Source organism: Elephas maximus, chromosome X (assembly GCF_024166365.1).
Source record: "Elephas maximus indicus isolate mEleMax1 chromosome X, mEleMax1 primary haplotype, whole genome shotgun sequence".
Lineage (NCBI taxonomy): Eukaryota > Metazoa > Chordata > Mammalia > Proboscidea > Elephantidae > Elephas > Elephas maximus.
Window position 1 is genome coordinate 118,770,940 of NC_064846.1, and position 22,456 is coordinate 118,793,395.

A 22,456-nucleotide genomic window follows, 5' to 3' on the forward strand; every position below is an offset into this window, starting at 1 on the left:
TGTTTGGGTTAAGGTTAGGGTCTGGTTTAGGGTTAGATTTAGGGTGAGGGTTCAGTTTAGGGTTAGGGTTAGGGTGAAGTTGAAGTTAAGGGGGAGGGTTGAGCTTAGGGTTAGGGTTAGGGTCTAGGGGTTAGTTTTAGGTTTAAGGTTAGGATTAGGTATAGAATTGAGGTTAGATTGAGGGTTTGGTTTAGGGTAAGTGTTAGGGTTAAGTCATGGTTAGGGTTTGGGCTAGGTTAACGTTAGAGAGAGGGTTAGGTTAAGGGTTGAGGTTAGGTTTAGAAGTTACGGTGAGGGCTAGTGCTAGGTTTTCATTTAACCTGAGAGTTTAGGGTAAGTTTTAGCATTAGGATTAGGGTTAGAGTAAGAGTTAGGGTCAGGGTTAGGGTTAAGTTTCGGGTTAGGGTTAGGTTTATGGTTAGGATTAGGGTTAGGGTCAGGGTTAGGGGGAGATTTAGTGTTATGTTTAGTGTTAGGGTTCGGATGAAGTTTCTGTTAAGTGTGAGGGTTAGGGTTAGGGGTTAGGGTTCAGGCTAAGGTCAGGGTTAGGGTTAGGTTTAGGATTAGTGTGAGGGGTCGAGTTAGGTGTTGGGTTAGTTTTAGTTTTGGTTAGGATTAGAGTTTGAATGAAGTTAGGGTAGGTTTAGGGTTATGTTTCGGGTGAAATTTTGGTTAAGAGTGAGGGTTCGGGTTAGGGTTAGGGTTAGAGTTAGGGAAAGTGGTTAGGGTTAGGTTTAGGCTTAAGGTTAGGTTTAGGCTAAGGATTAGTGTTAGACTTAGGGTTAGGGGTTAGTGTTTCAGTTAGGTTTAGGGTAGGGTTATATTTAGGATTAAGTTTAGGGTTAGGGTAAGATTTAGAGTTACGTTTGCAGTTAAGGTGAGGGTTTTGTGCAAGTGTTACGGTTAGGGTTAGGGTTAGGTTTAAGTTTATGGTAGCGTTAAAGTTAGGGTAAAGGTAAGGTTAGGGTTAGGGTCAGGGTTAGGATTACTATTAGGTTTAGGTTGAGGGTTAGGGTCAGAGTTATTTTAAGGGTTAGGTTTAGGGTTCCAGGTGCGCCAAGGTTAAGGTTAGGGTTAGGTTTAGGGATACGGTTAAGCTTATAGGTAGTGTTTGCTTTAGGTTAGGGAGAGCGTGAAGTTTAAAATAGGGTGAGGGTTAGGGTTAGTGTTATGGCGAAGGTTTAGGTTAGTTTTCAGGTTAGTGTTAAGGTTACGTATCGGGTTAAGTTTACGGGTTCTGTTTAGTTTTAGGGTTAGGGTTAGATTTTAGGTCAGGGTTAAGTTTAGTGTTACGGTTAGGGTTAGGGTTCCGGTTTGTGTTAGGCATTGTGGTTGGGCTGAGGGTTAGATTTAGGGTGAGGGTTGGGTAGGGTTAGGATTATGGTTATGGTAAGGTGTTAGGGGTTAGAGGTGTAGTTTAGGGTTAGGATTTGGGTGAGGATTCTGGTTAGGCATTGTGGTTTGGGTCATGGTTAGGTTTGGTTTAGGGTTAGGGTTAGGTTTATGATTAGGTTTAGGGTTAGTGTTAGAGTTAGGGTGAAATTTTGGGTTAAGGTTTGGGTTAGGCTTTGGTGTAAGGGGTTAGGGTTTGGGTTAGGGCTATTGTTAGGGCTTAGGGGTGCAGGTTAGTGTTAGGGTTAGGGTTAGGGATAGCATTAGGGTTAGGGTTGGGGATTAGTTTTACAGTTAAGGTCAGAGTTTAGTGTAAGTATTATGATTAGGGTTAGAGTTAGAGTTAGGGTTAGGGTTAGGTGTAGGGTAAGATTTAGGTTTAGGTTCAGGTTTAGGGTTAGAGTTAGTGTTCTATTTAGGGTCGAGGTTAGAGTTAGGGTTATGGTTACGATTAGGTCTAGGGTTAGGATTAGGATTAGGTTTAGGGTTAGGTTCAGGGCTATTGTATGAGTTAGGTTCAGGGTTCTTGTGGACTAGCATTAAGGTTAGAGATAGGTTTAGGGTTAGGTTTTGGGTTTGGTGTAGGTTTAGGGTTAAGGTTAGGGTTAGGGTGTGGATGAAGTTTAGGATAGGGTGAGGGTTATTTTTTGGGTTAGGGCTACAGTTTGGGTTTGTGTTCAGGTTAGTGTTCAGGTTAGTTTTAGGGTTCGGGTTAGGATTAGGGTTTATGTTTAAGGTTAGGGGTAGGTTTAGGGTTAGTGTGAAGTTTAGGTTAAGGGTGAGGGTTAGGATAAGAGTTAGGATTAGTTGTAGGTTTATAGTTAGTGGTAGAGGTTAGGTTTAGGGTGTTAGGTTTAGGTTTATGGTTAGGGTAGGGCTAAGTTTAGGTTAATGTTAGGGTTAGGGTTAGATTAGGGTTACTGTTTGTTTTAGGGTTAGGGTCAGGGATAAGTTTAGGGATAGCATTAGGTTTAGGGTTGGGGATACGGTTAGGGGTTAGTGTGAGAGTTAGGGTTAGGTTTACAGTTCAGGTGAGGGTTTAGGGTAAGTGTTATGGTTAGGGTTAGAGTTAGAGTTAGGGATAGGGTTAGGGTGAAGTTTCAGTTAATAGTGAGGGTTAGGGTAAGGTTTAGGGTTAAGGTTAGAGTTAGGGTTAAGATTAGTGTTAGAGTTAGGCGTAGGCTTAGGTTTAGGGTCAGCGTAGGGGTAAGGTTAGGGTTAAGGCTGCGTTTACCGTAAAGGGTAGGGCTAGGTTAGGGTTAGGGTCCGGCTTACAGTTAGAGTGAGTGCTAGGGTTTAGGCTTAGGGTGAGGGTCAGGTTTAGGGTTATTGTTAGGTTTAGTGTTAGGGTTAGTATAGAGTTAAGGTTGGGGTTAAGTTTAGGCTTAGGATAAGGGTTCTCTTTAAGTCAGGGCTAGGCTTAGTATTCGGGATAGGGTTAGGTTTAGGGAAAGGGTTAGGGGTTCGTGTGAGGGTTATTGTTAGGTTTTCAGTGAAGCTGATGTTTTAGGGTATTTCGGTTAGGGTTAGGTTTAGAGTTAGTGCTAGAGTGAGGGGATAGTTTAGGGTGAGGTTTAGTTTTAGGGTTAAGGTTAGGCTAGGTTTAGGTGAAGTTTAGGTTAAGGATGTGTTAGAGTTAGCGTTAGGGTTAGGTGTTTGGGTTAAGGTTAGGGTCTGGTTTAGGGTTAGATTTAGGGTGAGGGTTCAGTTTAGGGTTAGGGTTAGGGTGAAGTTGAAGTTAAGGGGGAGGGTTGAGCTTAGGGTTAGGGTTAGGGTCTAGGGGTTAGTTTTAGGTTTAAGGTTAGGATTAGGTATAGAATTGAGGTTAGATTGAGGGTTTGGTTTAGGGTAAGTGTTAGGGTTAAGTCATGGTTAGGGTTTGGGCTAGGTTAACGTTAGAGAGAGGGTTAGGTTAAGGGTTGAGGTTAGGTTTAGAAGTTACGGTGAGGGCTAGTGCTAGGTTTTCATTTAACCTGAGAGTTTAGGGTAAGTTTTAGCATTAGGATTAGGGTTAGAGTAAGAGTTAGGGTCAGGGTTAGGGTTAAGTTTCGGGTTAGGGTTAGGTTTATGGTTAGGATTAGGGTTAGGGTCAGGGTTAGGGGGAGATTTAGTGTTATGTTTAGTGTTAGGGTTCGGATGAAGTTTCTGTTAAGTGTGAGGGTTAGGGTTAGGGGTTAGGGTTCAGGCTAAGGTCAGGGTTAGGGTTAGGTTTAGGATTAGTGTGAGGGGTCGAGTTAGGTGTTGGGTTAGTTTTAGTTTTGGTTAGGATTAGAGTTTGAATGAAGTTAGGGTAGGTTTAGGGTTATGTTTCGGGTGAAATTTTGGTTAAGAGTGAGGGTTCGGGTTAGGGTTAGGGTTAGAGTTAGGGAAAGTGGTTAGGGTTAGGTTTAGGCTTAAGGTTAGGTTTAGGCTAAGGATTAGTGTTAGACTTAGGGTTAGGGGTTAGTGTTTCAGTTAGGTTTAGGGTAGGGTTATATTTAGGATTAAGTTTAGGGTTAGGGTAAGATTTAGAGTTACGTTTGCAGTTAAGGTGAGGGTTTTGTGCAAGTGTTACGGTTAGGGTTAGGGTTAGGTTTAAGTTTATGGTAGCGTTAAAGTTAGGGTAAAGGTAAGGTTAGGGTTAGGGTCAGGGTTAGGATTACTATTAGGTTTAGGTTGAGGGTTAGGGTCAGAGTTATTTTAAGGGTTAGGTTTAGGGTTCCAGGTGCGCCAAGGTTAAGGTTAGGGTTAGGTTTAGGGATACGGTTAAGCTTATAGGTAGTGTTTGCTTTAGGTTAGGGATAGCGTGAAGTTTAAAATAGGGTGAGGGTCAGGGTTAGTGTTATGGCGAAGGTTTAGGTTAGTTTTCAGGTTAGTGTTAAGGTTACGTATCGGGTTAAGTTTACGGGTTCTGTTTAGTTTTAGGGTTAGGGTTAGATTTTAGGTCAGGGTTAAGTTTAGTGTTACGGTTAGGGTTAGGGTTCCGGTTTGTGTTAGGCATTGTGGTTGGGCTGAGGGTTAGATTTAGGGTGAGGGTTGGGTAGGGTTAGGATTATGGTTATGGTAAGGTGTTAGGGGTTAGAGGTGTAGTTTAGGGTTAGGATTTGGGTGAGGATTCTGGTTAGGCATTGTGGTTTGGGTCATGGTTAGGTTTGGTTTAGGGTTAGGGTTAGGTTTATGATTAGGTTTAGGGTTAGTGTTAGAGTTAGGGTGAAATTTTGGGTTAAGGTTTGGGTTAGGCTTTGGTGTAAGGGGTTAGGGTTTGGGTTAGGGCTATTGTTAGGGCTTAGGGGTGCAGGTTAGTGTTAGGGTTAGGGTTAGGGATAGCATTAGGGTTAGGGTTGGGGATTAGTTTTACAGTTAAGGTCAGAGTTTAGTGTAAGTATTATGATTAGGGTTAGAGTTAGAGTTAGGGTTAGGGTTAGGTGTAGGGTAAGATTTAGGTTTAGGTTCAGGTTTAGGGTTAGAGTTAGTGTTCTATTTAGGGTCGAGGTTAGAGTTAGGGTTATGGTTACGATTAGGTCTAGGGTTAGGATTAGGATTAGGTTTAGGGTTAGGTTCAGGGCTATTGTATGAGTTAGGTTCAGGGTTCTTGTGGACTAGCATTAAGGTTAGAGATAGGTTTAGGGTTAGGTTTTGGGTTTGGTGTAGGTTTAGGGTTAAGGTTAGGGTTAGGGTGTGGATGAAGTTTAGGATAGGGTGAGGGTTATTTTTTGGGTTAGGGCTACAGTTTGGGTTTGTGTTCAGGTTAGTGTTCAGGTTAGTTTTAGGGTTCGGGTTAGGATTAGGGTTTATGTTTAAGGTTAGGGGTAGGTTTAGGGTTAGTGTGAAGTTTAGGTTAAGGGTGAGGGTTAGGATAAGAGTTAGGATTAGTTGTAGGTTTATAGTTAGTGGTAGAGGTTAGGTTTAGGGTGTTAGGTTTAGGTTTATGGTTAGGGTAGGGCTAAGTTTAGGTTAATGTTAGGGTTAGGGTTAGATTAGGGTTACTGTTTGTTTTAGGGTTAGGGTCAGGGATAAGTTTAGGGATAGCATTAGGTTTAGGGTTGGGGATACGGTTAGGGGTTAGTGTGAGAGTTAGGGTTAGGTTTACAGTTCAGGTGAGGGTTTAGGGTAAGTGTTATGGTTAGGGTTAGAGTTAGAGTTAGGGATAGGGTTAGGGTGAAGTTTCAGTTAATAGTGAGGGTTAGGGTAAGGTTTAGGGTTAAGGTTAGAGTTAGGGTTAAGATTAGTGTTAGAGTTAGGCGTAGGCTTAGGTTTAGGGTCAGCGTAGGGGTAAGGTTAGGGTTAAGGCTGCGTTTACCGTAAAGGGTAGGGCTAGGTTAGGGTTAGGGTCCGGCTTACAGTTAGAGTGAGTGCTAGGGTTTAGGCTTAGGGTGAGGGTCAGGTTTAGGGTTATTGTTAGGTTTAGTGTTAGGGTTAGTATAGAGTTAAGGTTGGGGTTAAGTTTAGGCTTAGGATAAGGGTTCTCTTTAAGTCAGGGCTAGGCTTAGTATTCGGGATAGGGTTAGGTTTAGGGAAAGGGTTAGGGGTTCGTGTGAGGGTTATTGTTAGGTTTTCAGTGAAGCTGATGTTTTAGGGTATTTCGGTTAGGGTTAGGTTTAGAGTTAGTGCTAGAGTGAGGGGATAGTTTAGGGTGAGGTTTAGTTTTAGGGTTAAGGTTAGGCTAGGTTTAGGTGAAGTTTAGGTTAAGGATGTGTTAGAGTTAGCGTTAGGGTTAGGTGTTTGGGTTAAGGTTAGGGTCTGGTTTAGGGTTAGATTTAGGGTGAGGGTTCAGTTTAGGGTTAGGGTTAGGGTGAAGTTGAAGTTAAGGGGGAGGGTTGAGCTTAGGGTTAGGGTTAGGGTCTAGGGGTTAGTTTTAGGTTTAAGGTTAGGATTAGGTATAGAATTGAGGTTAGATTGAGGGTTTGGTTTAGGGTAAGTGTTAGGGTTAAGTCATGGTTAGGGTTTGGGCTAGGTTAACGTTAGAGAGAGGGTTAGGTTAAGGGTTGAGGTTAGGTTTAGAAGTTACGGTGAGGGCTAGTGCTAGGTTTTCATTTAACCTGAGAGTTTAGGGTAAGTTTTAGCATTAGGATTAGGGTTAGAGTAAGAGTTAGGGTCAGGGTTAGGGTTAAGTTTCGGGTTAGGGTTAGGTTTATGGTTAGGATTAGGGTTAGGGTCAGGGTTAGGGGGAGATTTAGTGTTATGTTTAGTGTTAGGGTTCGGATGAAGTTTCTGTTAAGTGTGAGGGTTAGGGTTAGGGGTTAGGGTTCAGGCTAAGGTCAGGGTTAGGGTTAGGTTTAGGATTAGTGTGAGGGGTCGAGTTAGGTGTTGGGTTAGTTTTAGTTTTGGTTAGGATTAGAGTTTGAATGAAGTTAGGGTAGGTTTAGGGTTATGTTTCGGGTGAAATTTTGGTTAAGAGTGAGGGTTCGGGTTAGGGTTAGGGTTAGAGTTAGGGAAAGTGGTTAGGGTTAGGTTTAGGCTTAAGGTTAGGTTTAGGCTAAGGATTAGTGTTAGACTTAGGGTTAGGGGTTAGTGTTTCAGTTAGGTTTAGGGTAGGGTTATATTTAGGATTAAGTTTAGGGTTAGGGTAAGATTTAGAGTTACGTTTGCAGTTAAGGTGAGGGTTTTGTGCAAGTGTTACGGTTAGGGTTAGGGTTAGGTTTAAGTTTATGGTAGCGTTAAAGTTAGGGTAAAGGTAAGGTTAGGGTTAGGGTCAGGGTTAGGATTACTATTAGGTTTAGGTTGAGGGTTAGGGTCAGAGTTATTTTAAGGGTTAGGTTTAGGGTTCCAGGTGCGCCAAGGTTAAGGTTAGGGTTAGGTTTAGGGATACGGTTAAGCTTATAGGTAGTGTTTGCTTTAGGTTAGGGATAGCGTGAAGTTTAAAATAGGGTGAGGGTTAGGGTTAGTGTTATGGCGAAGGTTTAGGTTAGTTTTCAGGTTAGTGTTAAGGTTACGTATCGGGTTAAGTTTACGGGTTCTGTTTAGTTTTAGGGTTAGGGTTAGATTTTAGGTCAGGGTTAAGTTTAGTGTTACGGTTAGGGTTAGGGTTCCGGTTTGTGTTAGGCATTGTGGTTGGGCTGAGGGTTAGATTTAGGGTGAGGGTTGGGTAGGGTTAGGATTATGGTTATGGTAAGGTGTTAGGGGTTAGAGGTGTAGTTTAGGGTTAGGATTTGGGTGAGGATTCTGGTTAGGCATTGTGGTTTGGGTCATGGTTAGGTTTGGTTTAGGGTTAGGGTTAGGTTTATGATTAGGTTTAGGGTTAGTGTTAGAGTTAGGGTGAAATTTTGGGTTAAGGTTTGGGTTAGGCTTTGGTGTAAGGGGTTAGGGTTTGGGTTAGGGCTATTGTTAGGGCTTAGGGGTGCAGGTTAGTGTTAGGGTTAGGGTTAGGGATAGCATTAGGGTTAGGGTTGGGGATTAGTTTTACAGTTAAGGTCAGAGTTTAGTGTAAGTATTATGATTAGGGTTAGAGTTAGAGTTAGGGTTAGGGTTAGGTGTAGGGTAAGATTTAGGTTTAGGTTCAGGTTTAGGGTTAGAGTTAGTGTTCTATTTAGGGTCGAGGTTAGAGTTAGGGTTATGGTTACTATTAGGTCTAGGGTTAGGATTAGGATTAGGTTTAGGGTTAGGTTCAGGGCTATTGTATGGGTTAGGCTCAGGGTTCTTGTGGACTAGCGTTATGGTTAGAGTTAGGTTTAGTGTTAGGTTTTGGGTTTGGTGAAGGTTTAGGGTAAAGGTTAGGGTTTAGGTTAGGCTTAGGTTTAGGGTGAAATTTAGGTTAAGGATGAGTGTTAGAGTTAGCGTTAGGGTTAGGTGTTTGGGTTAAGGTTAGGGTCAGGTTTAGGGTTAGGTTTAGGGTGAGGGTTCGGTTTAGGGTTAGGATAAGGGTGAAGTTGAAGTTAACGTTTAGGTTTGAGCTTAGGGTTAGGGTTAGGGTTTAGGGGTTAGGGTTAATGTTAGGATTAGGTATAGGGTTAAGGTTAGATTGAGGGTCAGGGTTAGGGTAAGTGTTAGGGTTAAGTCATGGTTAGGTTTAGGGCTAGGTTAACGTTAGAGATAGGGTTAGGTTAAGGGTTGAGGTTAGGTTTAGAAGTTACGGTGAGGGCTAGTGCTAGGTTTTCAATTAACCTGAGAGTTTAGGGTAAGTTTTAGCGTTAGGATTAGGGTTAGAGTAAGAGTTAGGGTCAGGGTTAGGGTTAAGTTTCGGGTTAGGTGTAGGTTTATGGTTAGGATTAGGGTTAGGGTCAGGGTTAGGAGGAGATTTAGTGTTATGTTTAGTGTTAGGGTTAGGATGAAGTTCATGTTAAGTGTGAGGGTTAGGGTTAGGGGTTAGGGTTCAGGTTAAGGTCAGGGTTAGGGTTAGGTTTAGGATTAGTGTTAGGGTTAGAGTTAGGTGTTGGGTTAGTTTTAGTTTTGGTTAGGATTAGGGTTTGAATGAAGTTAGGGAAGCTTTAGGGTTATGGTTCGGGTGAAATTTGGTTAAGGGTGAGAGTTCAGTTTAGGGTTAGGGTTAGGGTTTGTGGTAGGGTTAGGGTTAGGGTCAGAGTTCCGGAAAGTGGTTAGGGTTAGGTTTAGGGTAAAGGTTAGGTTTAGGCTAAGGATTAGTGTTAGACTTAGGGTTGGGGTTAGTGTTTCAGTTAGGTTGAGGGTAGGGTTATATTTAGGGTTAAGTTTAGGGTTAGGGTAAGATTTAGAGTTACGTTTACAGTTAAGGTGAGGGTTTTGTGTGTTACGGTTAGGGTTAGGGTTAGGGTTAGAGTTAGGATTAGGTTTAAGTTTATGGTAGGGTTAAAGTTAGGGTTAAGGTAAGGTTAGGGTTAGGGTCAGGGTTAGGATTAGTATTAGGTTTAGGTTGAGGGTTAGGGTCAGAGTTATTTTAAGGGTTCGGTTTAGGGTTCCAGGTGCGCCAAGGTTAAGGTTAGGGTTAGGTTTAGGGGTAGGGTTAGGCTTATAGGTAGGGTTTGCTTTAGGTTAGGGATAGCCTGAAGTTTAAAATAGGGTGAGGGTTAGGGTTAGTGTTATGGCTAAGGTTTAGGTTAGTTTTCAGGTTAGTGTTAAAGTTATGTTTCGGGTTAAGTTTACGGGTTCTGTTTAGTTCTAGGGTTAGGGTTAGATTTTAGGTCAGGGTTAAGTTTAGTGTTACGCTTAGGGTTAGGGTTCCGGTTTGTGTTAGGCATTGTGGTTGGGGTGAGGGTTAGGTTTAGGGTGAGGGTTGGGGAGGGTTAGGATTATGGTTATGGTAAGGTGTTAGGGGATAGAGGTGTAGTTTAGGGTTAGGGTTTGGGTGAGGATTCTGGTTAGGCATTGTGGTTTGGGTCATGGTTAGGTTTGGTTTAGGTTAGGGTTAGGTTTATGATTAGGTTTAGGGTTAGTGTTAGGGTTAGGGTGAAATTTAGGGTTAAGGTTTGGGTTAAACTTTGGTGTTAGGGGTTAGGGTTTGGGTTAGGGTTAGGGTTAGGGTTATTGTTAGGGCTTAGGGGTGCAGGTTAGTGTTAGAGTTAGGTTTAGGGATAGCATTAGGGTTAGGGTTGGGGATACGGTTAGGAGTTAGGGTGAGGGTTACGGTTAGTTTTAGAGTTAAGGTGAGGGTTTAGGGTATTATGATTAGTGTTAGAGTTAGAGTTAGTGTTAGGTTTAGGATTAGGGTTAGGTGTAGGGTAAGATTTAGGTTTAGGTTCAGGTTTAGGGTTAGAGTTAGTGCTCTATTTAGGGTCGAGGTTAGGGTTAGGATTAGGTTTAGGGTAAGGTTCAGGGCTATTCTATGGGTTAGGTTCAGGGTTCTTGTGGACTAGCGTTATGGTTAGAGTTAGGTTTAGGGTTAGGTTTTTGGTTTGGTGTAGGTTTAGGGTTAAGGTTAGGGTTAGGGTTTGGATGAAGTTTAGGATAGGGTGAGGGTTATTTTTAGGGTTAGGGTAGAGTTTGGGTTTGTGTTCAGGTTAGTGTTAAGGTTAGTTTTAGGGTTCGGGTTAGGATTAGGGGTTATGTTTAAGGTTAGGGGTAGGTTTAGGGTTAGTGTGAAGTTTACGTTAAGGGTGAGGGTTAGGATAAGAGTTAGGATTAGTCGTAGATTTATAGTTAGTGGTAGAGGTTAGGTTTAGGGTGTTAGGTTTAGGTTTATGGTTAGGGTAGGGTTAAGTTTAGGTTAATGTTAGGGTTAGGGTTAGATTAGGGTTACTGTTTGTTTTAGGGTTAGGGTCAGGGATAAGTTTAGGGATAGCATTAGGTTTAGGGTTGGGGATACGGTTAGGGGTTAGTGCGAGAGTTAGGGTTAGGTTTACAGTTCAGGTGAGGGTTTAGGGTAAGTGTTATGGTTAGGGTTAGAGTTACAGTTAGGGTTAGAGTTAGGGTGAAGTTTCAGTTAATAGTGAGGGTTAGGGTAAGGTTTAGGGTTAAGGTTAGAGTTAGGGTTAAGATTAGTGTTAGGGTTAGGCATAGGCTTAGGGTCAGGTTAGGGGTAAATTTAGGGTTAAGGCTATGTTTACGGTAAAGGCTAGGTTAGGGTTAGGGTTAGGTTTACAGTTAGAGTTAGTGCTAGGGTTTAGGGTTAGGGTGAGGGTCAGGTTTAGGGTTATTGTTAGGTTTAGTGTTAGGTTTAGTATAAAGTTAAGGTTAGGGTTAAGTTTAGGCTTCGGATAAGGGTTCTGTTTAAGTCAGGGCTAGGCTTAGTATTAGGGATAGGGTTAAGTTTAGGATTAGGGTTAGGTGTAGGGAAAGATTTAGGTTTAGGTTCAGGTTTAGGGTTAGGTTTAGTGTTCTATTTAGGGTCGACGTTAGAGTTAGGGTTAGGGTTAGGATTAGGATTAGGTTTAGGGTTAGGTTCAGGGCTATTGTATGGGTTAGGCTCAGGGTTCTTGTGGACTAGCGTTATGGTTAGAGTTAGGTTTAGTGTTAGGTTTTGGGTTTGGTGAAGGTTTAGGGTAAAGGTTAGGGTTTAGGTTAGGCTTAGGTTTAGGGTGAAATTTAGGTTAAGGATGAGTGTTAGAGTTAGCGTTAGGGTTAGGTGTTTGGGTTAAGGTTAGGGTCAGGTTTAGGGTTAGGTTTAGGGTGAGGGTTCGGTTTAGGGTTAGGATAAGGGTGAAGTTGAAGTTAACGTTTAGGTTTGAGCTTAGGGTTAGGGTTAGGGTTTAGGGGTTAGGGTTAATGTTAGGATTAGGTATAGGGTTAAGGTTAGATTGAGGGTTAGGGTTAGGGTAAGTGTTAGGGTTAAGTCATGGTTAGGTTTAGGGCTAGGTTAACGTTAGAGATAGGGTTAGGTTAAGGGTTGAGGTTAGGTTTAGAAGTTACGGTGAGGGCTAGTGCTAGGTTTTCAATTAACCTGAGAGTTTAGGGTAAGTTTTAGCGTTAGGATTAGGGTTAGAGTAAGAGTTAGGGTCAGGGTTAGGGTTAAGTTTCGGGTTAGGTGTAGGTTTATGGTTAGGATTAGGGTTAGGGTCAGGGTTAGGAGGAGATTTAGTGTTATGTTTAGTGTTAGGGTTAGGATGAAGTTCATGTTAAGTGTGAGGGTTAGGGTTAGGGGTTAGGGTTCAGGTTAAGGTCAGGGTTAGGGTTAGGTTTAGGATTAGTGTTAGGGTTAGAGTTAGGTGTTGGGTTAGTTTTAGTTTTGGTTAGGATTAGGGTTTGAATGAAGTTAGGGAAGCTTTAGGGTTATGGTTCGGGTGAAATTTGGTTAAGGGTGAGAGTTCAGTTTAGGGTTAGGGTTAGGGTTTGTGGTAGGGTTAGGGTTAGGGTCAGAGTTCCGGAAAGTGGTTAGGGTTAGGTTTAGGGTAAAGGTTAGGTTTAGGCTAAGGATTAGTGTTAGACTTAGGGTTGGGGTTAGTGTTTCAGTTAGGTTGAGGGTAGGGTTATATTTAGGGTTAAGTTTAGGGTTAGGGTAAGATTTAGAGTTACGTTTACAGTTAAGGTGAGGGTTTTGTGTGTTACGGTTAGGGTTAGGGTTAGGGTTAGAGTTAGGATTAGGTTTAAGTTTATGGTAGGGTTAAAGTTAGGGTTAAGGTAAGGTTAGGGTTAGGGTCAGGGTTAGGATTAGTATTAGGTTTAGGTTGAGGGTTAGGGTCAGAGTTATTTTAAGGGTTCGGTTTAGGGTTCCAGGTGCGCCAAGGTTAAGGTTAGGGTTAGGTTTAGGGGTAGGGTTAGGCTTATAGGTAGGGTTTGCTTTAGGTTAGGGATAGCCTGAAGTTTAAAATAGGGTGAGGGTTAGGGTTAGTGTTATGGCTAAGGTTTAGGTTAGTTTTCAGGTTAGTGTTAAAGTTATGTTTCGGGTTAAGTTTACGGGTTCTGTTTAGTTCTAGGGTTAGGGTTAGATTTTAGGTCAGGGTTAAGTTTAGTGTTACGCTTAGGGTTAGGGTTCCGGTTTGTGTTAGGCATTGTGGTTGGGGTGAGGGTTAGGTTTAGGGTGAGGGTTGGGGAGGGTTAGGATTATGGTTATGGTAAGGTGTTAGGGGATAGAGGTGTAGTTTAGGGTTAGGGTTTGGGTGAGGATTCTGGTTAGGCATTGTGGTTTGGGTCATGGTTAGGTTTGGTTTAGGTTAGGGTTAGGTTTATGATTAGGTTTAGGGTTAGTGTTAGGGTTAGGGTGAAATTTAGGGTTAAGGTTTGGGTTAAACTTTGGTGTTAGGGGTTAGGGTTTGGGTTAGGGTTAGGGTTATTGTTAGGGCTTAGGGGTGCAGGTTAGTGTTAGAGTTAGGTTTAGGGATAGCATTAGGGTTAGGGTTGGGGATACGGTTAGGAGTTAGGGTGAGGGTTACGGTTAGTTTTAGAGTTAAGGTGAGGGTTTAGGGTATTATGATTAGTGTTAGAGTTAGAGTTAGTGTTAGGTTTAGGATTAGGGTTAGGTGTAGGGTAAGATTTAGGTTTAGGTTCAGGTTTAGGGTTAGAGTTAGTGCTCTATTTAGGGTCGAGGTTAGGGTTAGGATTAGGTTTAGGGTAAGGTTCAGGGCTATTCTATGGGTTAGGTTCAGGGTTCTTGTGGACTAGCGTTATGGTTAGAGTTAGGTTTAGGGTTAGGTTTTTGGTTTGGTGTAGGTTTAGGGTTAAGGTTAGGGTTAGGGTTTGGATGAAGTTTAGGATAGGGTGAGGGTTATTTTTAGGGTTAGGGTAGAGTTTGGGTTTGTGTTCAGGTTAGTGTTAAGGTTAGTTTTAGGGTTCGGGTTAGGATTAGGGGTTATGTTTAAGGTTAGGGGTAGGTTTAGGGTTAGTGTGAAGTTTACGTTAAGGGTGAGGGTTAGGATAAGAGTTAGGATTAGTCGTAGATTTATAGTTAGTGGTAGAGGTTAGGTTTAGGGTGTTAGCTTTAGGTTTATGGTTAGGGTAGGGTTAAGTTTAGGTTAATGTTAGGGTTAGGGTTAGATTAGGGTTACTGTTTGTTTTAGGGTTAGGGTCAGGGATAAGTTTAGGGATAGCATTAGGTTTAGGGTTGGGGATACGGTTAGGGGTTAGTGCGAGAGTTAGGGTTAGGTTTACAGTTCAGGTGAGGGTTTAGGGTAAGTGTTATGGTTAGGGTTAGAGTTACAGTTAGGGTTAGAGTTAGGGTGAAGTTTCAGTTAATAGTGAGGGTTAGGGTAAGGTTTAGGGTTAAGGTTAGAGTTAGGGTTAAGATTAGTGTTAGGGTTAGGCATAGGCTTAGGGTCAGGTTAGGGGTAAAGTTAGGGTTAAGGCTATGTTTACGGTAAAGGCTAGGTTAGGGTTAGGGTTAGGTTTACAGTTAGAGTTAGTGCTAGGGTTTAGGGTTAGGGTGAGGGTCAGGTTTAGGGTTATTGTTAGGTTTAGTGTTAGGTTTAGTATAAAGTTAAGGTTAGGGTTAAGTTTAGGCTTCGGATAAGGGTTCTGTTTAAGTCAGGGCTAGGCTTAGTATTAGGGATAGGGTTAAGTTTAGGATTAGGGTTAGGTGTAGGGAAAGATTTAGGTTTAGGTTCAGGTTTAGGGTTAGGTTTAGTGTTCTATTTAGGGTCGACGTTAGAGTTAGGGTTAGGGTTAGGATGAGGATTAGGATTAGGTTTAGGGTTAGGTTCAGGGCTATTGTATGGGTTAGGCTCAGGGTTCTTGTGGACTAGCGTTATGGTTAGAGTTAGGTTTAGTGTTAGGTTTTGGGTTTGGTGAAGGTTTAGGGTAAAGGTTAGGGTTTAGGTTAGGCTTAGGTTTAGGGTGAAATTTAGGTTAAGGATGAGTGTTAGAGTTAGCGTTAGGGTTAGGTGTTTGGGTTAAGGTTAGGGTCAGGTTTAGGGTTAGGTTTAGGGTGAGGGTTCGGTTTAGGGTTAGGATAAGGGTGAAGTTGAAGTTAACGTTTAGGTTTGAGCTTAGGGTTAGGGTTAGGGTTTAGGGGTTAGGGTTAATGTTAGGATTAGGTATAGGGTTAAGGTTAGATTGAGGGTTAGGGTTATGGTAAGTGTTAGGGTTAAGTCATGGTTAGGTTTAGGGCTAGGTTAACGTTAGAGATAGGGTTAGGTTAAGGGTTGAGGTTAGGTTTAGAAGTTACGGTGAGGGCTAGTGCTAGGTTTTCAATTAACCTGAGAGTTTAGGGTAAGTTTTAGCGTTAGGATTAGGGTTAGAGTAAGAGTTAGGGTCAGGGTTAGGGTTAAGTTTCGGGTTAGGTGTAGGTTTATGGTTAGGATTAGGGTTAGGGTCAGGGTTAGGAGGAGATTTAGTGTTATGTTTAGTGTTAGGGTTAGGATGAAGTTCATGTTAAGTGTGAGGGTTAGGGTTAGGGGTTAGGGTTCAGGTTAAGGTCAGGGTTAGGGATAGGTTTAGGATTAGTGTTAGGGTTAGAGTTAGGTGTTGGGTTAGTTTTAGTTTTGGTTAGGATTAGGGTTTGAATGAAGTTAGGGAAGCTTTAGGGTTATGGTTCGGGTGAAATTTGGTTAAGGGTGAGAGTTCAGTTTAGGGTTAGGGTTAGGGTTTGTGGTAGGGTTAGGGTTAGGGTCAGAGTTCCGGAAAGTGGTTAGGGTTAGGTTTAGGGTAAAGGTTAGGTTTAGGCTAAGGATTAGTGTTAGACTTAGGGTTGGGGTTAGTGTTTCAGTTAGGTTGAGGGTAGGGTTATATTTAGGGTTAAGTTTAGGGTTAGGGTAAGATTTAGAGTTACGTTTACAGTTAAGGTGAGGGTTTTGTGTGTTACGGTTAGGGTTAGGGTTAGGGTTAGAGTTAGGATTAGGTTTAAGTTTATGGTAGGGTTAAAGTTAGGGTTAAGGTAAGGTTAGGGTTAGGGTCAGGGTTAGGATTAGTATTAGGTTTAGGTTGAGGGTTAGGGTCAGAGTTATTTTAAGGGTTCGGTTTAGGGTTCCAGGTGCGCCAAGGTTAAGGTTAGGGTTAGGTTTAGGGGTAGGGTTAGGCTTATAGGTAGGGTTTGCTTTAGGTTAGGGATAGCCTGAAGTTTAAAATAGGGTGAGGGTTAGGGTTAGTGTTATGGCTAAGGTTTAGGTTAGTTTTCAGGTTAGTGTTAAAGTTATGTTTCGGGTTAAGTTTACGGGTTCTGTTTAGTTCTAGGGTTAGGGTTAGATTTTAGGTCAGGGTTAAGTTTAGTGTTACGCTTAGGGTTAGGGTTCCGGTTTGTGTTAGGCATTGTGGTTGGGGTGAGGGTTAGGTTTAGGGTGAGGGTTGGGGAGGGTTAGGATTATGGTTATGGTAAGGTGTTAGGGGATAGAGGTGTAGTTTAGGGTTAGGGTTTGGGTGAGGATTCTGGTTAGGCATTGTGGTTTGGGTCATGGTTAGGTTTGGTTTAGGTTAGGGTTAGGTTTATGATTAGGTTTAGGGTTAGTGTTAGGGTTAGGGTGAAATTTAGGGTTAAGGTTTGGGTTAAACTTTGGTGTTAGGGGTTAGGGTTTGGGTTAGGGTTAGGGTTATTGTTAGGGCTTAGGGGTGCAGGTTAGTGTTAGAGTTAGGTTTAGGGATAGCATTAGGGTTAGGGTTGGGGATACGGTTAGGAGTTAGGGTGAGGGTTATGGTTAGTTTTAGAGTTAAGGTGAGGGTTTAGGGTATTGTGATTAGTGTTAGAGTTAGAGTTAGTGTTAGGTTTAGGATTAGGGTTAGGTGTAGGGTAAGATTTAGGTTTAGGTTCAGGTTTAGGGTTAGAGTTAGTGCTCTATTTAGGGTCGAGGTTAGGGTTAGGATTAGGTTTAGGGTAAGGTTCAGGGCTATTCTATGGGTTAGGTTCAGGGTTCTTGTGGACTAGCGTTATGGTTAGAGTTAGGTTTAGGGTTAGGTTTTTGGTTTGGTGTAGGTTTAGGGTTAAGGTTAGGGTTAGGGTTTGGATGAAGTTTAGGATAGGGTGAGGGTTATTTTTAGGGTTAGGGTAGAGTTTGGGTTTGTGTTCAGGGTAGTGTTAAGGTTAGTTTTAGGGTTCGGGTTAGGATTAGGGGTTATGTTTAAGGTTAGGGGTAGGTTTAGGGTTAGTGTGAAGTTTACGTTAAGGGTGAGGGTTAGGATAAGAGTTAGGATTAGTCGTAGGTTTATAGTTAGTGGTAGAGGTTAGGTTTAGGGTGTTAGCTTTAGGTTTATGGTTAGGGTAGGGTTAAGTTTAGGTTAATGTTAGGGTTAGGGTTAGATTAGGGTTACTGTTTGTTTTAGGGTTAGGGTCAGGGATAAGTTTAGGGATAGCATTAGGTTTAGGGTTGGGGATACGGTTAGGGGTTAGTGCGAGAGTTAGGGTTAGGTTTACAGTTCAGGTGAGGGTTTAGGGTAAGTGTTATGGTTAGGGTTAGAGTTACAGTTAGGGTTAGAGTTAGGGTGAAGTTTCAGTTAATAGTGAGGGTTAGGGTAAGGTTTAGGGTTAAGGTTAGAGTTAGGGTTAAGATTAGTGTTAGGGTTAGGCATAGGCTTAGGGTCAGGGTAGGGGTAAAGTTAGGGTTAAGGCTATGTTTACGGTAAAGGCTAGGTTAGGGTTAGGGTTAGGTTTACAGTTAGAGTTAGTGCTAGGGTTTAGGGTTAGGGTGAGGGTCAGGTTTAGGGTTATTGTTAGGTTTAGTGTTAGGTTTAGTATAAAGTTAAGGTTAGGGTTAAGTTTAGGCTTCGGATAAGGGTTCTGTTTAAGTCAGGGCTAGGCTTAGTATTAGGGATAGGGTTAAGTTTAGGATTAGGGTTAGGTGTAGGGAAAGATTTAGGTTTAGGTTCAGGTTTAGGGTTAGGTTTAGTGTTCTATTTAGGGTCGACGTTAGAGTTAGGGTTAGGGTTAGGATGAGGATTAGGATTAGGTTTAGGGTTAGGTTCAGGGCTATTGTATGGGTTAGGCTCAGGGTTCTTGTGGACTAGCGTTATGGTTAGAGTTAGGTTTAGTGTTAGGTTTTGGGTTTGGTGAAGGTTTAGGGTAAAGGTTAGGGTTTAGGTTAGGCTTAGGTTTAGGGTGAAATTTAGGTTAAGGATGAGTGTTAGAGTTAGCGTTAGGGTTAGGTGTTTGGGTTAAGGTTAGGGTCAGGTTTAGGGTTAGGTTTAGGGTGAGGGTTCGGTTTAGGGTTAGGATAAGGGTGAAGTTGAAGTTAACGTTTAGGTTTGAGCTTAGGGTTAGGGTTAGGGTTTAGGGGTTAGGGTTAATGTTAGGATTAGGTATAGGGTTAAGGTTAGATTGAGGGTTAGGGTTATGGTAAGTGTTAGGGTTAAGTCATGGTTAGGTTTAGGGCTAGGTTAACGTTAGAGATAGGGTTAGGTTAAGGGTTGAGGTTAGGTTTAGAAGTTACGGTGAGGGCTAGTGCTAGGTTTTCAATTAACCTGAGAGTTTAGGGTAAGTTTTAGCGTTAGGATTAGGGTTAGAGTAAGAGTTAGGGTCAGGGTTAGGGTTAAGTTTCGGGTTAGGTGTAGGTTTATGGTTAGGATTAGGGTTAGGGTCAGGGTTAGGAGGAGATTTAGTGTTATGTTTAGTGTTAGGGTTAGGATGAAGTTCATGTTAAGTGTGAGGGTTAGGGTTAGGGGTTAGGGTTCAGGTTAAGGTCAGGGTTAGGGTTAGGTTTAGGATTAGTGTTAGGGTTAGAGTTAGGTGTTGGGTTAGTTTTAGTTTTGGTTAGGATTAGGGTTTGAATGAAGTTAGGGAAGCTTTAGGGTTATGGTTCGGGTGAAATTTGGTTAAGGGTGAGAGTTCAGTTTAGGGTTAGGGTTAGGGTTTGTGGTAGGGTTAGGGTTAGGGTCAGAGTTCCGGAAAGTGGTTAGGGTTAGGTTTAGGGTAAAGGTTAGGTTTAGGCTAAGGATTAGTGTTAGACTTAGGGTTGGGGTTAGTGTTTCAGTTAGGTTGAGGGTAGGGTTATATTTAGGGTTAAGTTTAGGGTTAGGGTAAGATTTAGAGTTACGTTTACAGTTAAGGTGAGGGTTTTGTGTGTTACGGCTAGGGTTAGGGTTAGGGTTAGAGTTAGGATTAGGTTTAAGTTTATGGTAGGGTTAAAGTTAGGGTTAAGGTAAGGTTAGGGTTAGGGTCAGGGTTAGGATTAGTATTAGGTTTAGGTTGAGGGTTAGGGTCAGAGTTATTTTAAGGGTTCGGTTTAGGGTTCCAGGTGCGCCAAGGTTAAGGTTAGGGTTAGGTTTAGGGGTAGGGTTAGGCTTATAGGTAGGGTTTGCTTTAGGTTAGGGATAGCCTGAAGTTTAAAATAGGGTGAGGGTTAGGGTTAGTGTTATGGCTAAGGTTTAGGTTAGTTTTCAGGTTAGTGTTAAAGTTATGTTTCGGGTTAAGTTTACGGGTTCTGTTTAGTTCTAGGGTTAGGGTTAGATTTTAGGTCAGGGTTAAGTTTAGTGTTACGCTTAGGGTTAGGGTTCCGGTTTGTGTTAGGCATTGTGGTTGGGGTGAGGGTTAGGTTTAGGGTGAGGGTTGGGGAGGGTTAGGATTATGGTTATGGTAAGGTGTTAGGGGATAGAGGTGTAGTTTAGGGTTAGGGTTTGGGTGAGGATTCTGGTTAGGCATTGTGGTTTGGGTCATGGTTAGGTTTGGTTTAGGTTAGGGTTAGGTTTATGATTAGGTTTAGGGTTAGTGTTAGGGTTAGGGTGAAATTTAGGGTTAAGGTTTGGGTTAAACTTTGGTGTTAGGGGTTAGGGTTTGGGTTAGGGTTAGGGTTATTGTTAGGGCTTAGGGGTGCAGGTTAGTGTTAGAGTTAGGTTTAGGGATAGCATTAGGGTTAGGGTTGGGGATACGGTTAGGAGTTAGGGTGAGGGTTACGGTTAGTTTTAGAGTTAAGGTGAGGGTTTAGGGTATTGTGATTAGTGTTAGAGTTAGAGTTAGTGTTAGGTTTAGGATTAGGGTTAGGTGTAGGGTAAGATTTAGGTTTAGGTTCAGGTTTAGGGTTAGAGTTAGTGCTCTATTTAGGGTCGAGGTTAGGGTTAGGATTAGGTTTAGGGTAAGGTTCAGGGCTATTCTATGGGTTAGGTTCAGGGTTCTTGTGGACTAGCGTTATGGTTAGAGTTAGGTTTAGGGTTAGGTTTTTGGTTTGGTGTAGGTTTAGGGTTAAGGTTAGGGTTAGGGTTTGGATGAAGTTTAGGATAGGGTGAGGGTTATTTTTAGGGTTAGGGTAGAGTTTGGGTTTGTGTTCAGGGTAGTGTTAAGGTTAGTTTTAGGGTTCGGGTTAGGATTAGGGGTTATGTTTAAGGTTAGGGGTAGGTTTAGGGTTAGTGTGAAGTTTACGTTAAGGGTGAGGGTTAGGATAAGAGTTAGGATTAGTCGTAGATTTATAGTTAGTGGTAGAGGTTAGGTTTAGGGTGTTAGCTTTAGGTTTATGGTTAGGGTAGGGTTAAGTTTAGGTTAATGTTAGGGTTAGGGTTAGATTAGGGTTACTGTTTGTTTTAGGGTTAGGGTCAGGGATAAGTTTAGGGATAGCATTAGGTTTAGGGTTGGGGATACGGTTAGGGGTTAGTGCGAGAGTTAGGGTTAGGTTTACAGTTCAGGTGAGGGTTTAGGGTAAGTGTTATGGTTAGGGTTAGAGTTACAGTTAGGGTTAGAGTTAGGGTGAAGTTTCAGTTAATAGTGAGGGTTAGGGTAAGGTTTAGGGTTAAGGTTAGAGTTAGGGTTAAGATTAGTGTTAGGGTTAGGCATAGGCTTAGGGTCAGGTTAGGGGTAAAGTTAGGGTTAAGGCTATGTTTACGGTAAAGGCTAGGTTAGGGTTAGGGTTAGGTTTACAGTTAGAGTTAGTGCTAGGGTTTAGGGTTAGGGTGAGGGTCAGGTTTAGGGTTATTGTTAGGTTTAGTGTTAGGTTTAGTATAAAGTTAAGGTTAGGGTTAAGTTTAGGCTTCGGATAAGGGTTCTGTTTAAGTCAGGGCTAGGCTTAGTATTAGGGATAGGGTTAAGTTTAGGATTAGGGTTAGGTGTAGGGAAAGATTTAGGTTTAGGTTCAGGTTTAGGGTTAGGTTTAGTGTTCTATTTAGGGTCGACGTTAGAGTTAGGGTTAGGGTTAGGATGAGGATTAGGATTAGGTTTAGGGTTAGGTTCAGGGCTATTGTATGGGTTAGGCTCAGGGTTCTTGTGGACTAGCGTTATGGTTAGAGTTAGGTTTAGTGTTAGGTTTTGGGTTTGGTGAAGGTTTAGGGTAAAGGTTAGGGTTTAGGTTAGGCTTAGGTTTAGGGTGAAATTTAGGTTAAGGATGAGTGTTAGAGTTAGCGTTAGGGTTAGGTGTTTGGGTTAAGGTTAGGGTCAGGTTTAGGGTTAGGTTTAGGGTGAGGGTTCGGTTTAGGGTTAGGATAAGGGTGAAGTTGAAGTTAACGTTTAGGTTTGAGCTTAGGGTTAGGGTTAGGGTTTAGGGGTTAGGGTTAATGTTAGGATTAGGTATAGGGTTAAGGTTAGATTGAGGGTTAGGGTTAGGGTAAGTGTTAGGGTTAAGTCATGGTTAGGTTTAGGGCTAGGTTAACGTTAGAGATAGGGTTAGGTTAAGGGTTGAGGTTAGGTTTAGAAGTTACGGTGAGGGCTAGTGCTAGGTTTTCAATTAACCTGAGAGTTTAGGGTAAGTTTTAGCGTTAGGATTAGGGTTAGAGTAAGAGTTAGGGTCAGGGTTAGGGTTAAGTTTCGGGTTAGGTGTAGGTTTATGGTTAGGATTAGGGTTAGGGTCAGGGTTAGGAGGAGATTTAGTGTTATGTTTAGTGTTAGGGTTAGGATGAAGTTCATGTTAAGTGTGAGGGTTAGGGTTAGGGGTTAGGGTTCAGGTTAAGGTCAGGGTTAGGGTTAGGTTTAGGATTAGTGTTAGGGTTAGAGTTAGGTGTTGGGTTAGTTTTAGTTTTGGTTAGGATTAGGGTTTGAATGAAGTTAGGGAAGCTTTAGGGTTATGGTTCGGGTGAAATTTGGTTAAGGGTGAGAGTTCAGTTTAGGGTTAGGGTTAGGGTTTGTGGTAGGGTTAGGGTTAGGGTCAGAGTTCCGGAAAGTGGTTAGGGTTAGGTTTAGGGTAAAGGTTAGGTTTAGGCTAAGGATTAGTGTTAGACTTAGGGTTGGGGTTAGTGTTTCAGTTAGGTTGAGGGTAGGGTTATATTTAGGGTTAAGTTTAGGGTTAGGGTAAGATTTAGAGTTACGTTTACAGTTAAGGTGAGGGTTTTGTGTGTTACGGCTAGGGTTAGGGTTAGGGTTAGAGTTAGGATTAGGTTTAAGTTTATGGTAGGGTTAAAGTTAGGGTTAAGGTAAGGTTAGGGTTAGGGTCAGGGTTAGGATTAGTATTAGGTTTAGGTTGAGGGTTAGGGTCAGAGTTATTTTAAGGGTTCGGTTTAGGGTTCCAGGTGCGCCAAGGTTAAGGTTAGGGTTAGGTTTAGGGGTAGGGTTAGGCTTATAGGTAGGGTTTGCTTTAGGTTAGGGATAGCCTGAAGTTTAAAATAGGGTGAGGGTTAGGGTTAGTGTTATGGCTAAGGTTTAGGTTAGTTTTCAGGTTAGTGTTAAAGTTATGTTTCGGGTTAAGTTTACGGGTTCTGTTTAGTTCTAGGGTTAGGGTTAGATTTTAGGTCAGGGTTAAGTTTAGTGTTACGCTTAGGGTTAGGGTTCCGGTTTGTGTTAGGCATTGTGGTTGGGGTGAGGGTTAGGTTTAGGGTGAGGGTTGGGGAGGGTTAGGATTATGGTTATGGTAAGGTGTTAGGGGATAGAGGTGTAGTTTAGGGTTAGGGTTTGGGTGAGGATTCTGGTTAGGCATTGTGGTTTGGGTCATGGTTAGGTTTGGTTTAGGTTAGGGTTAGGTTTATGATTAGGTGT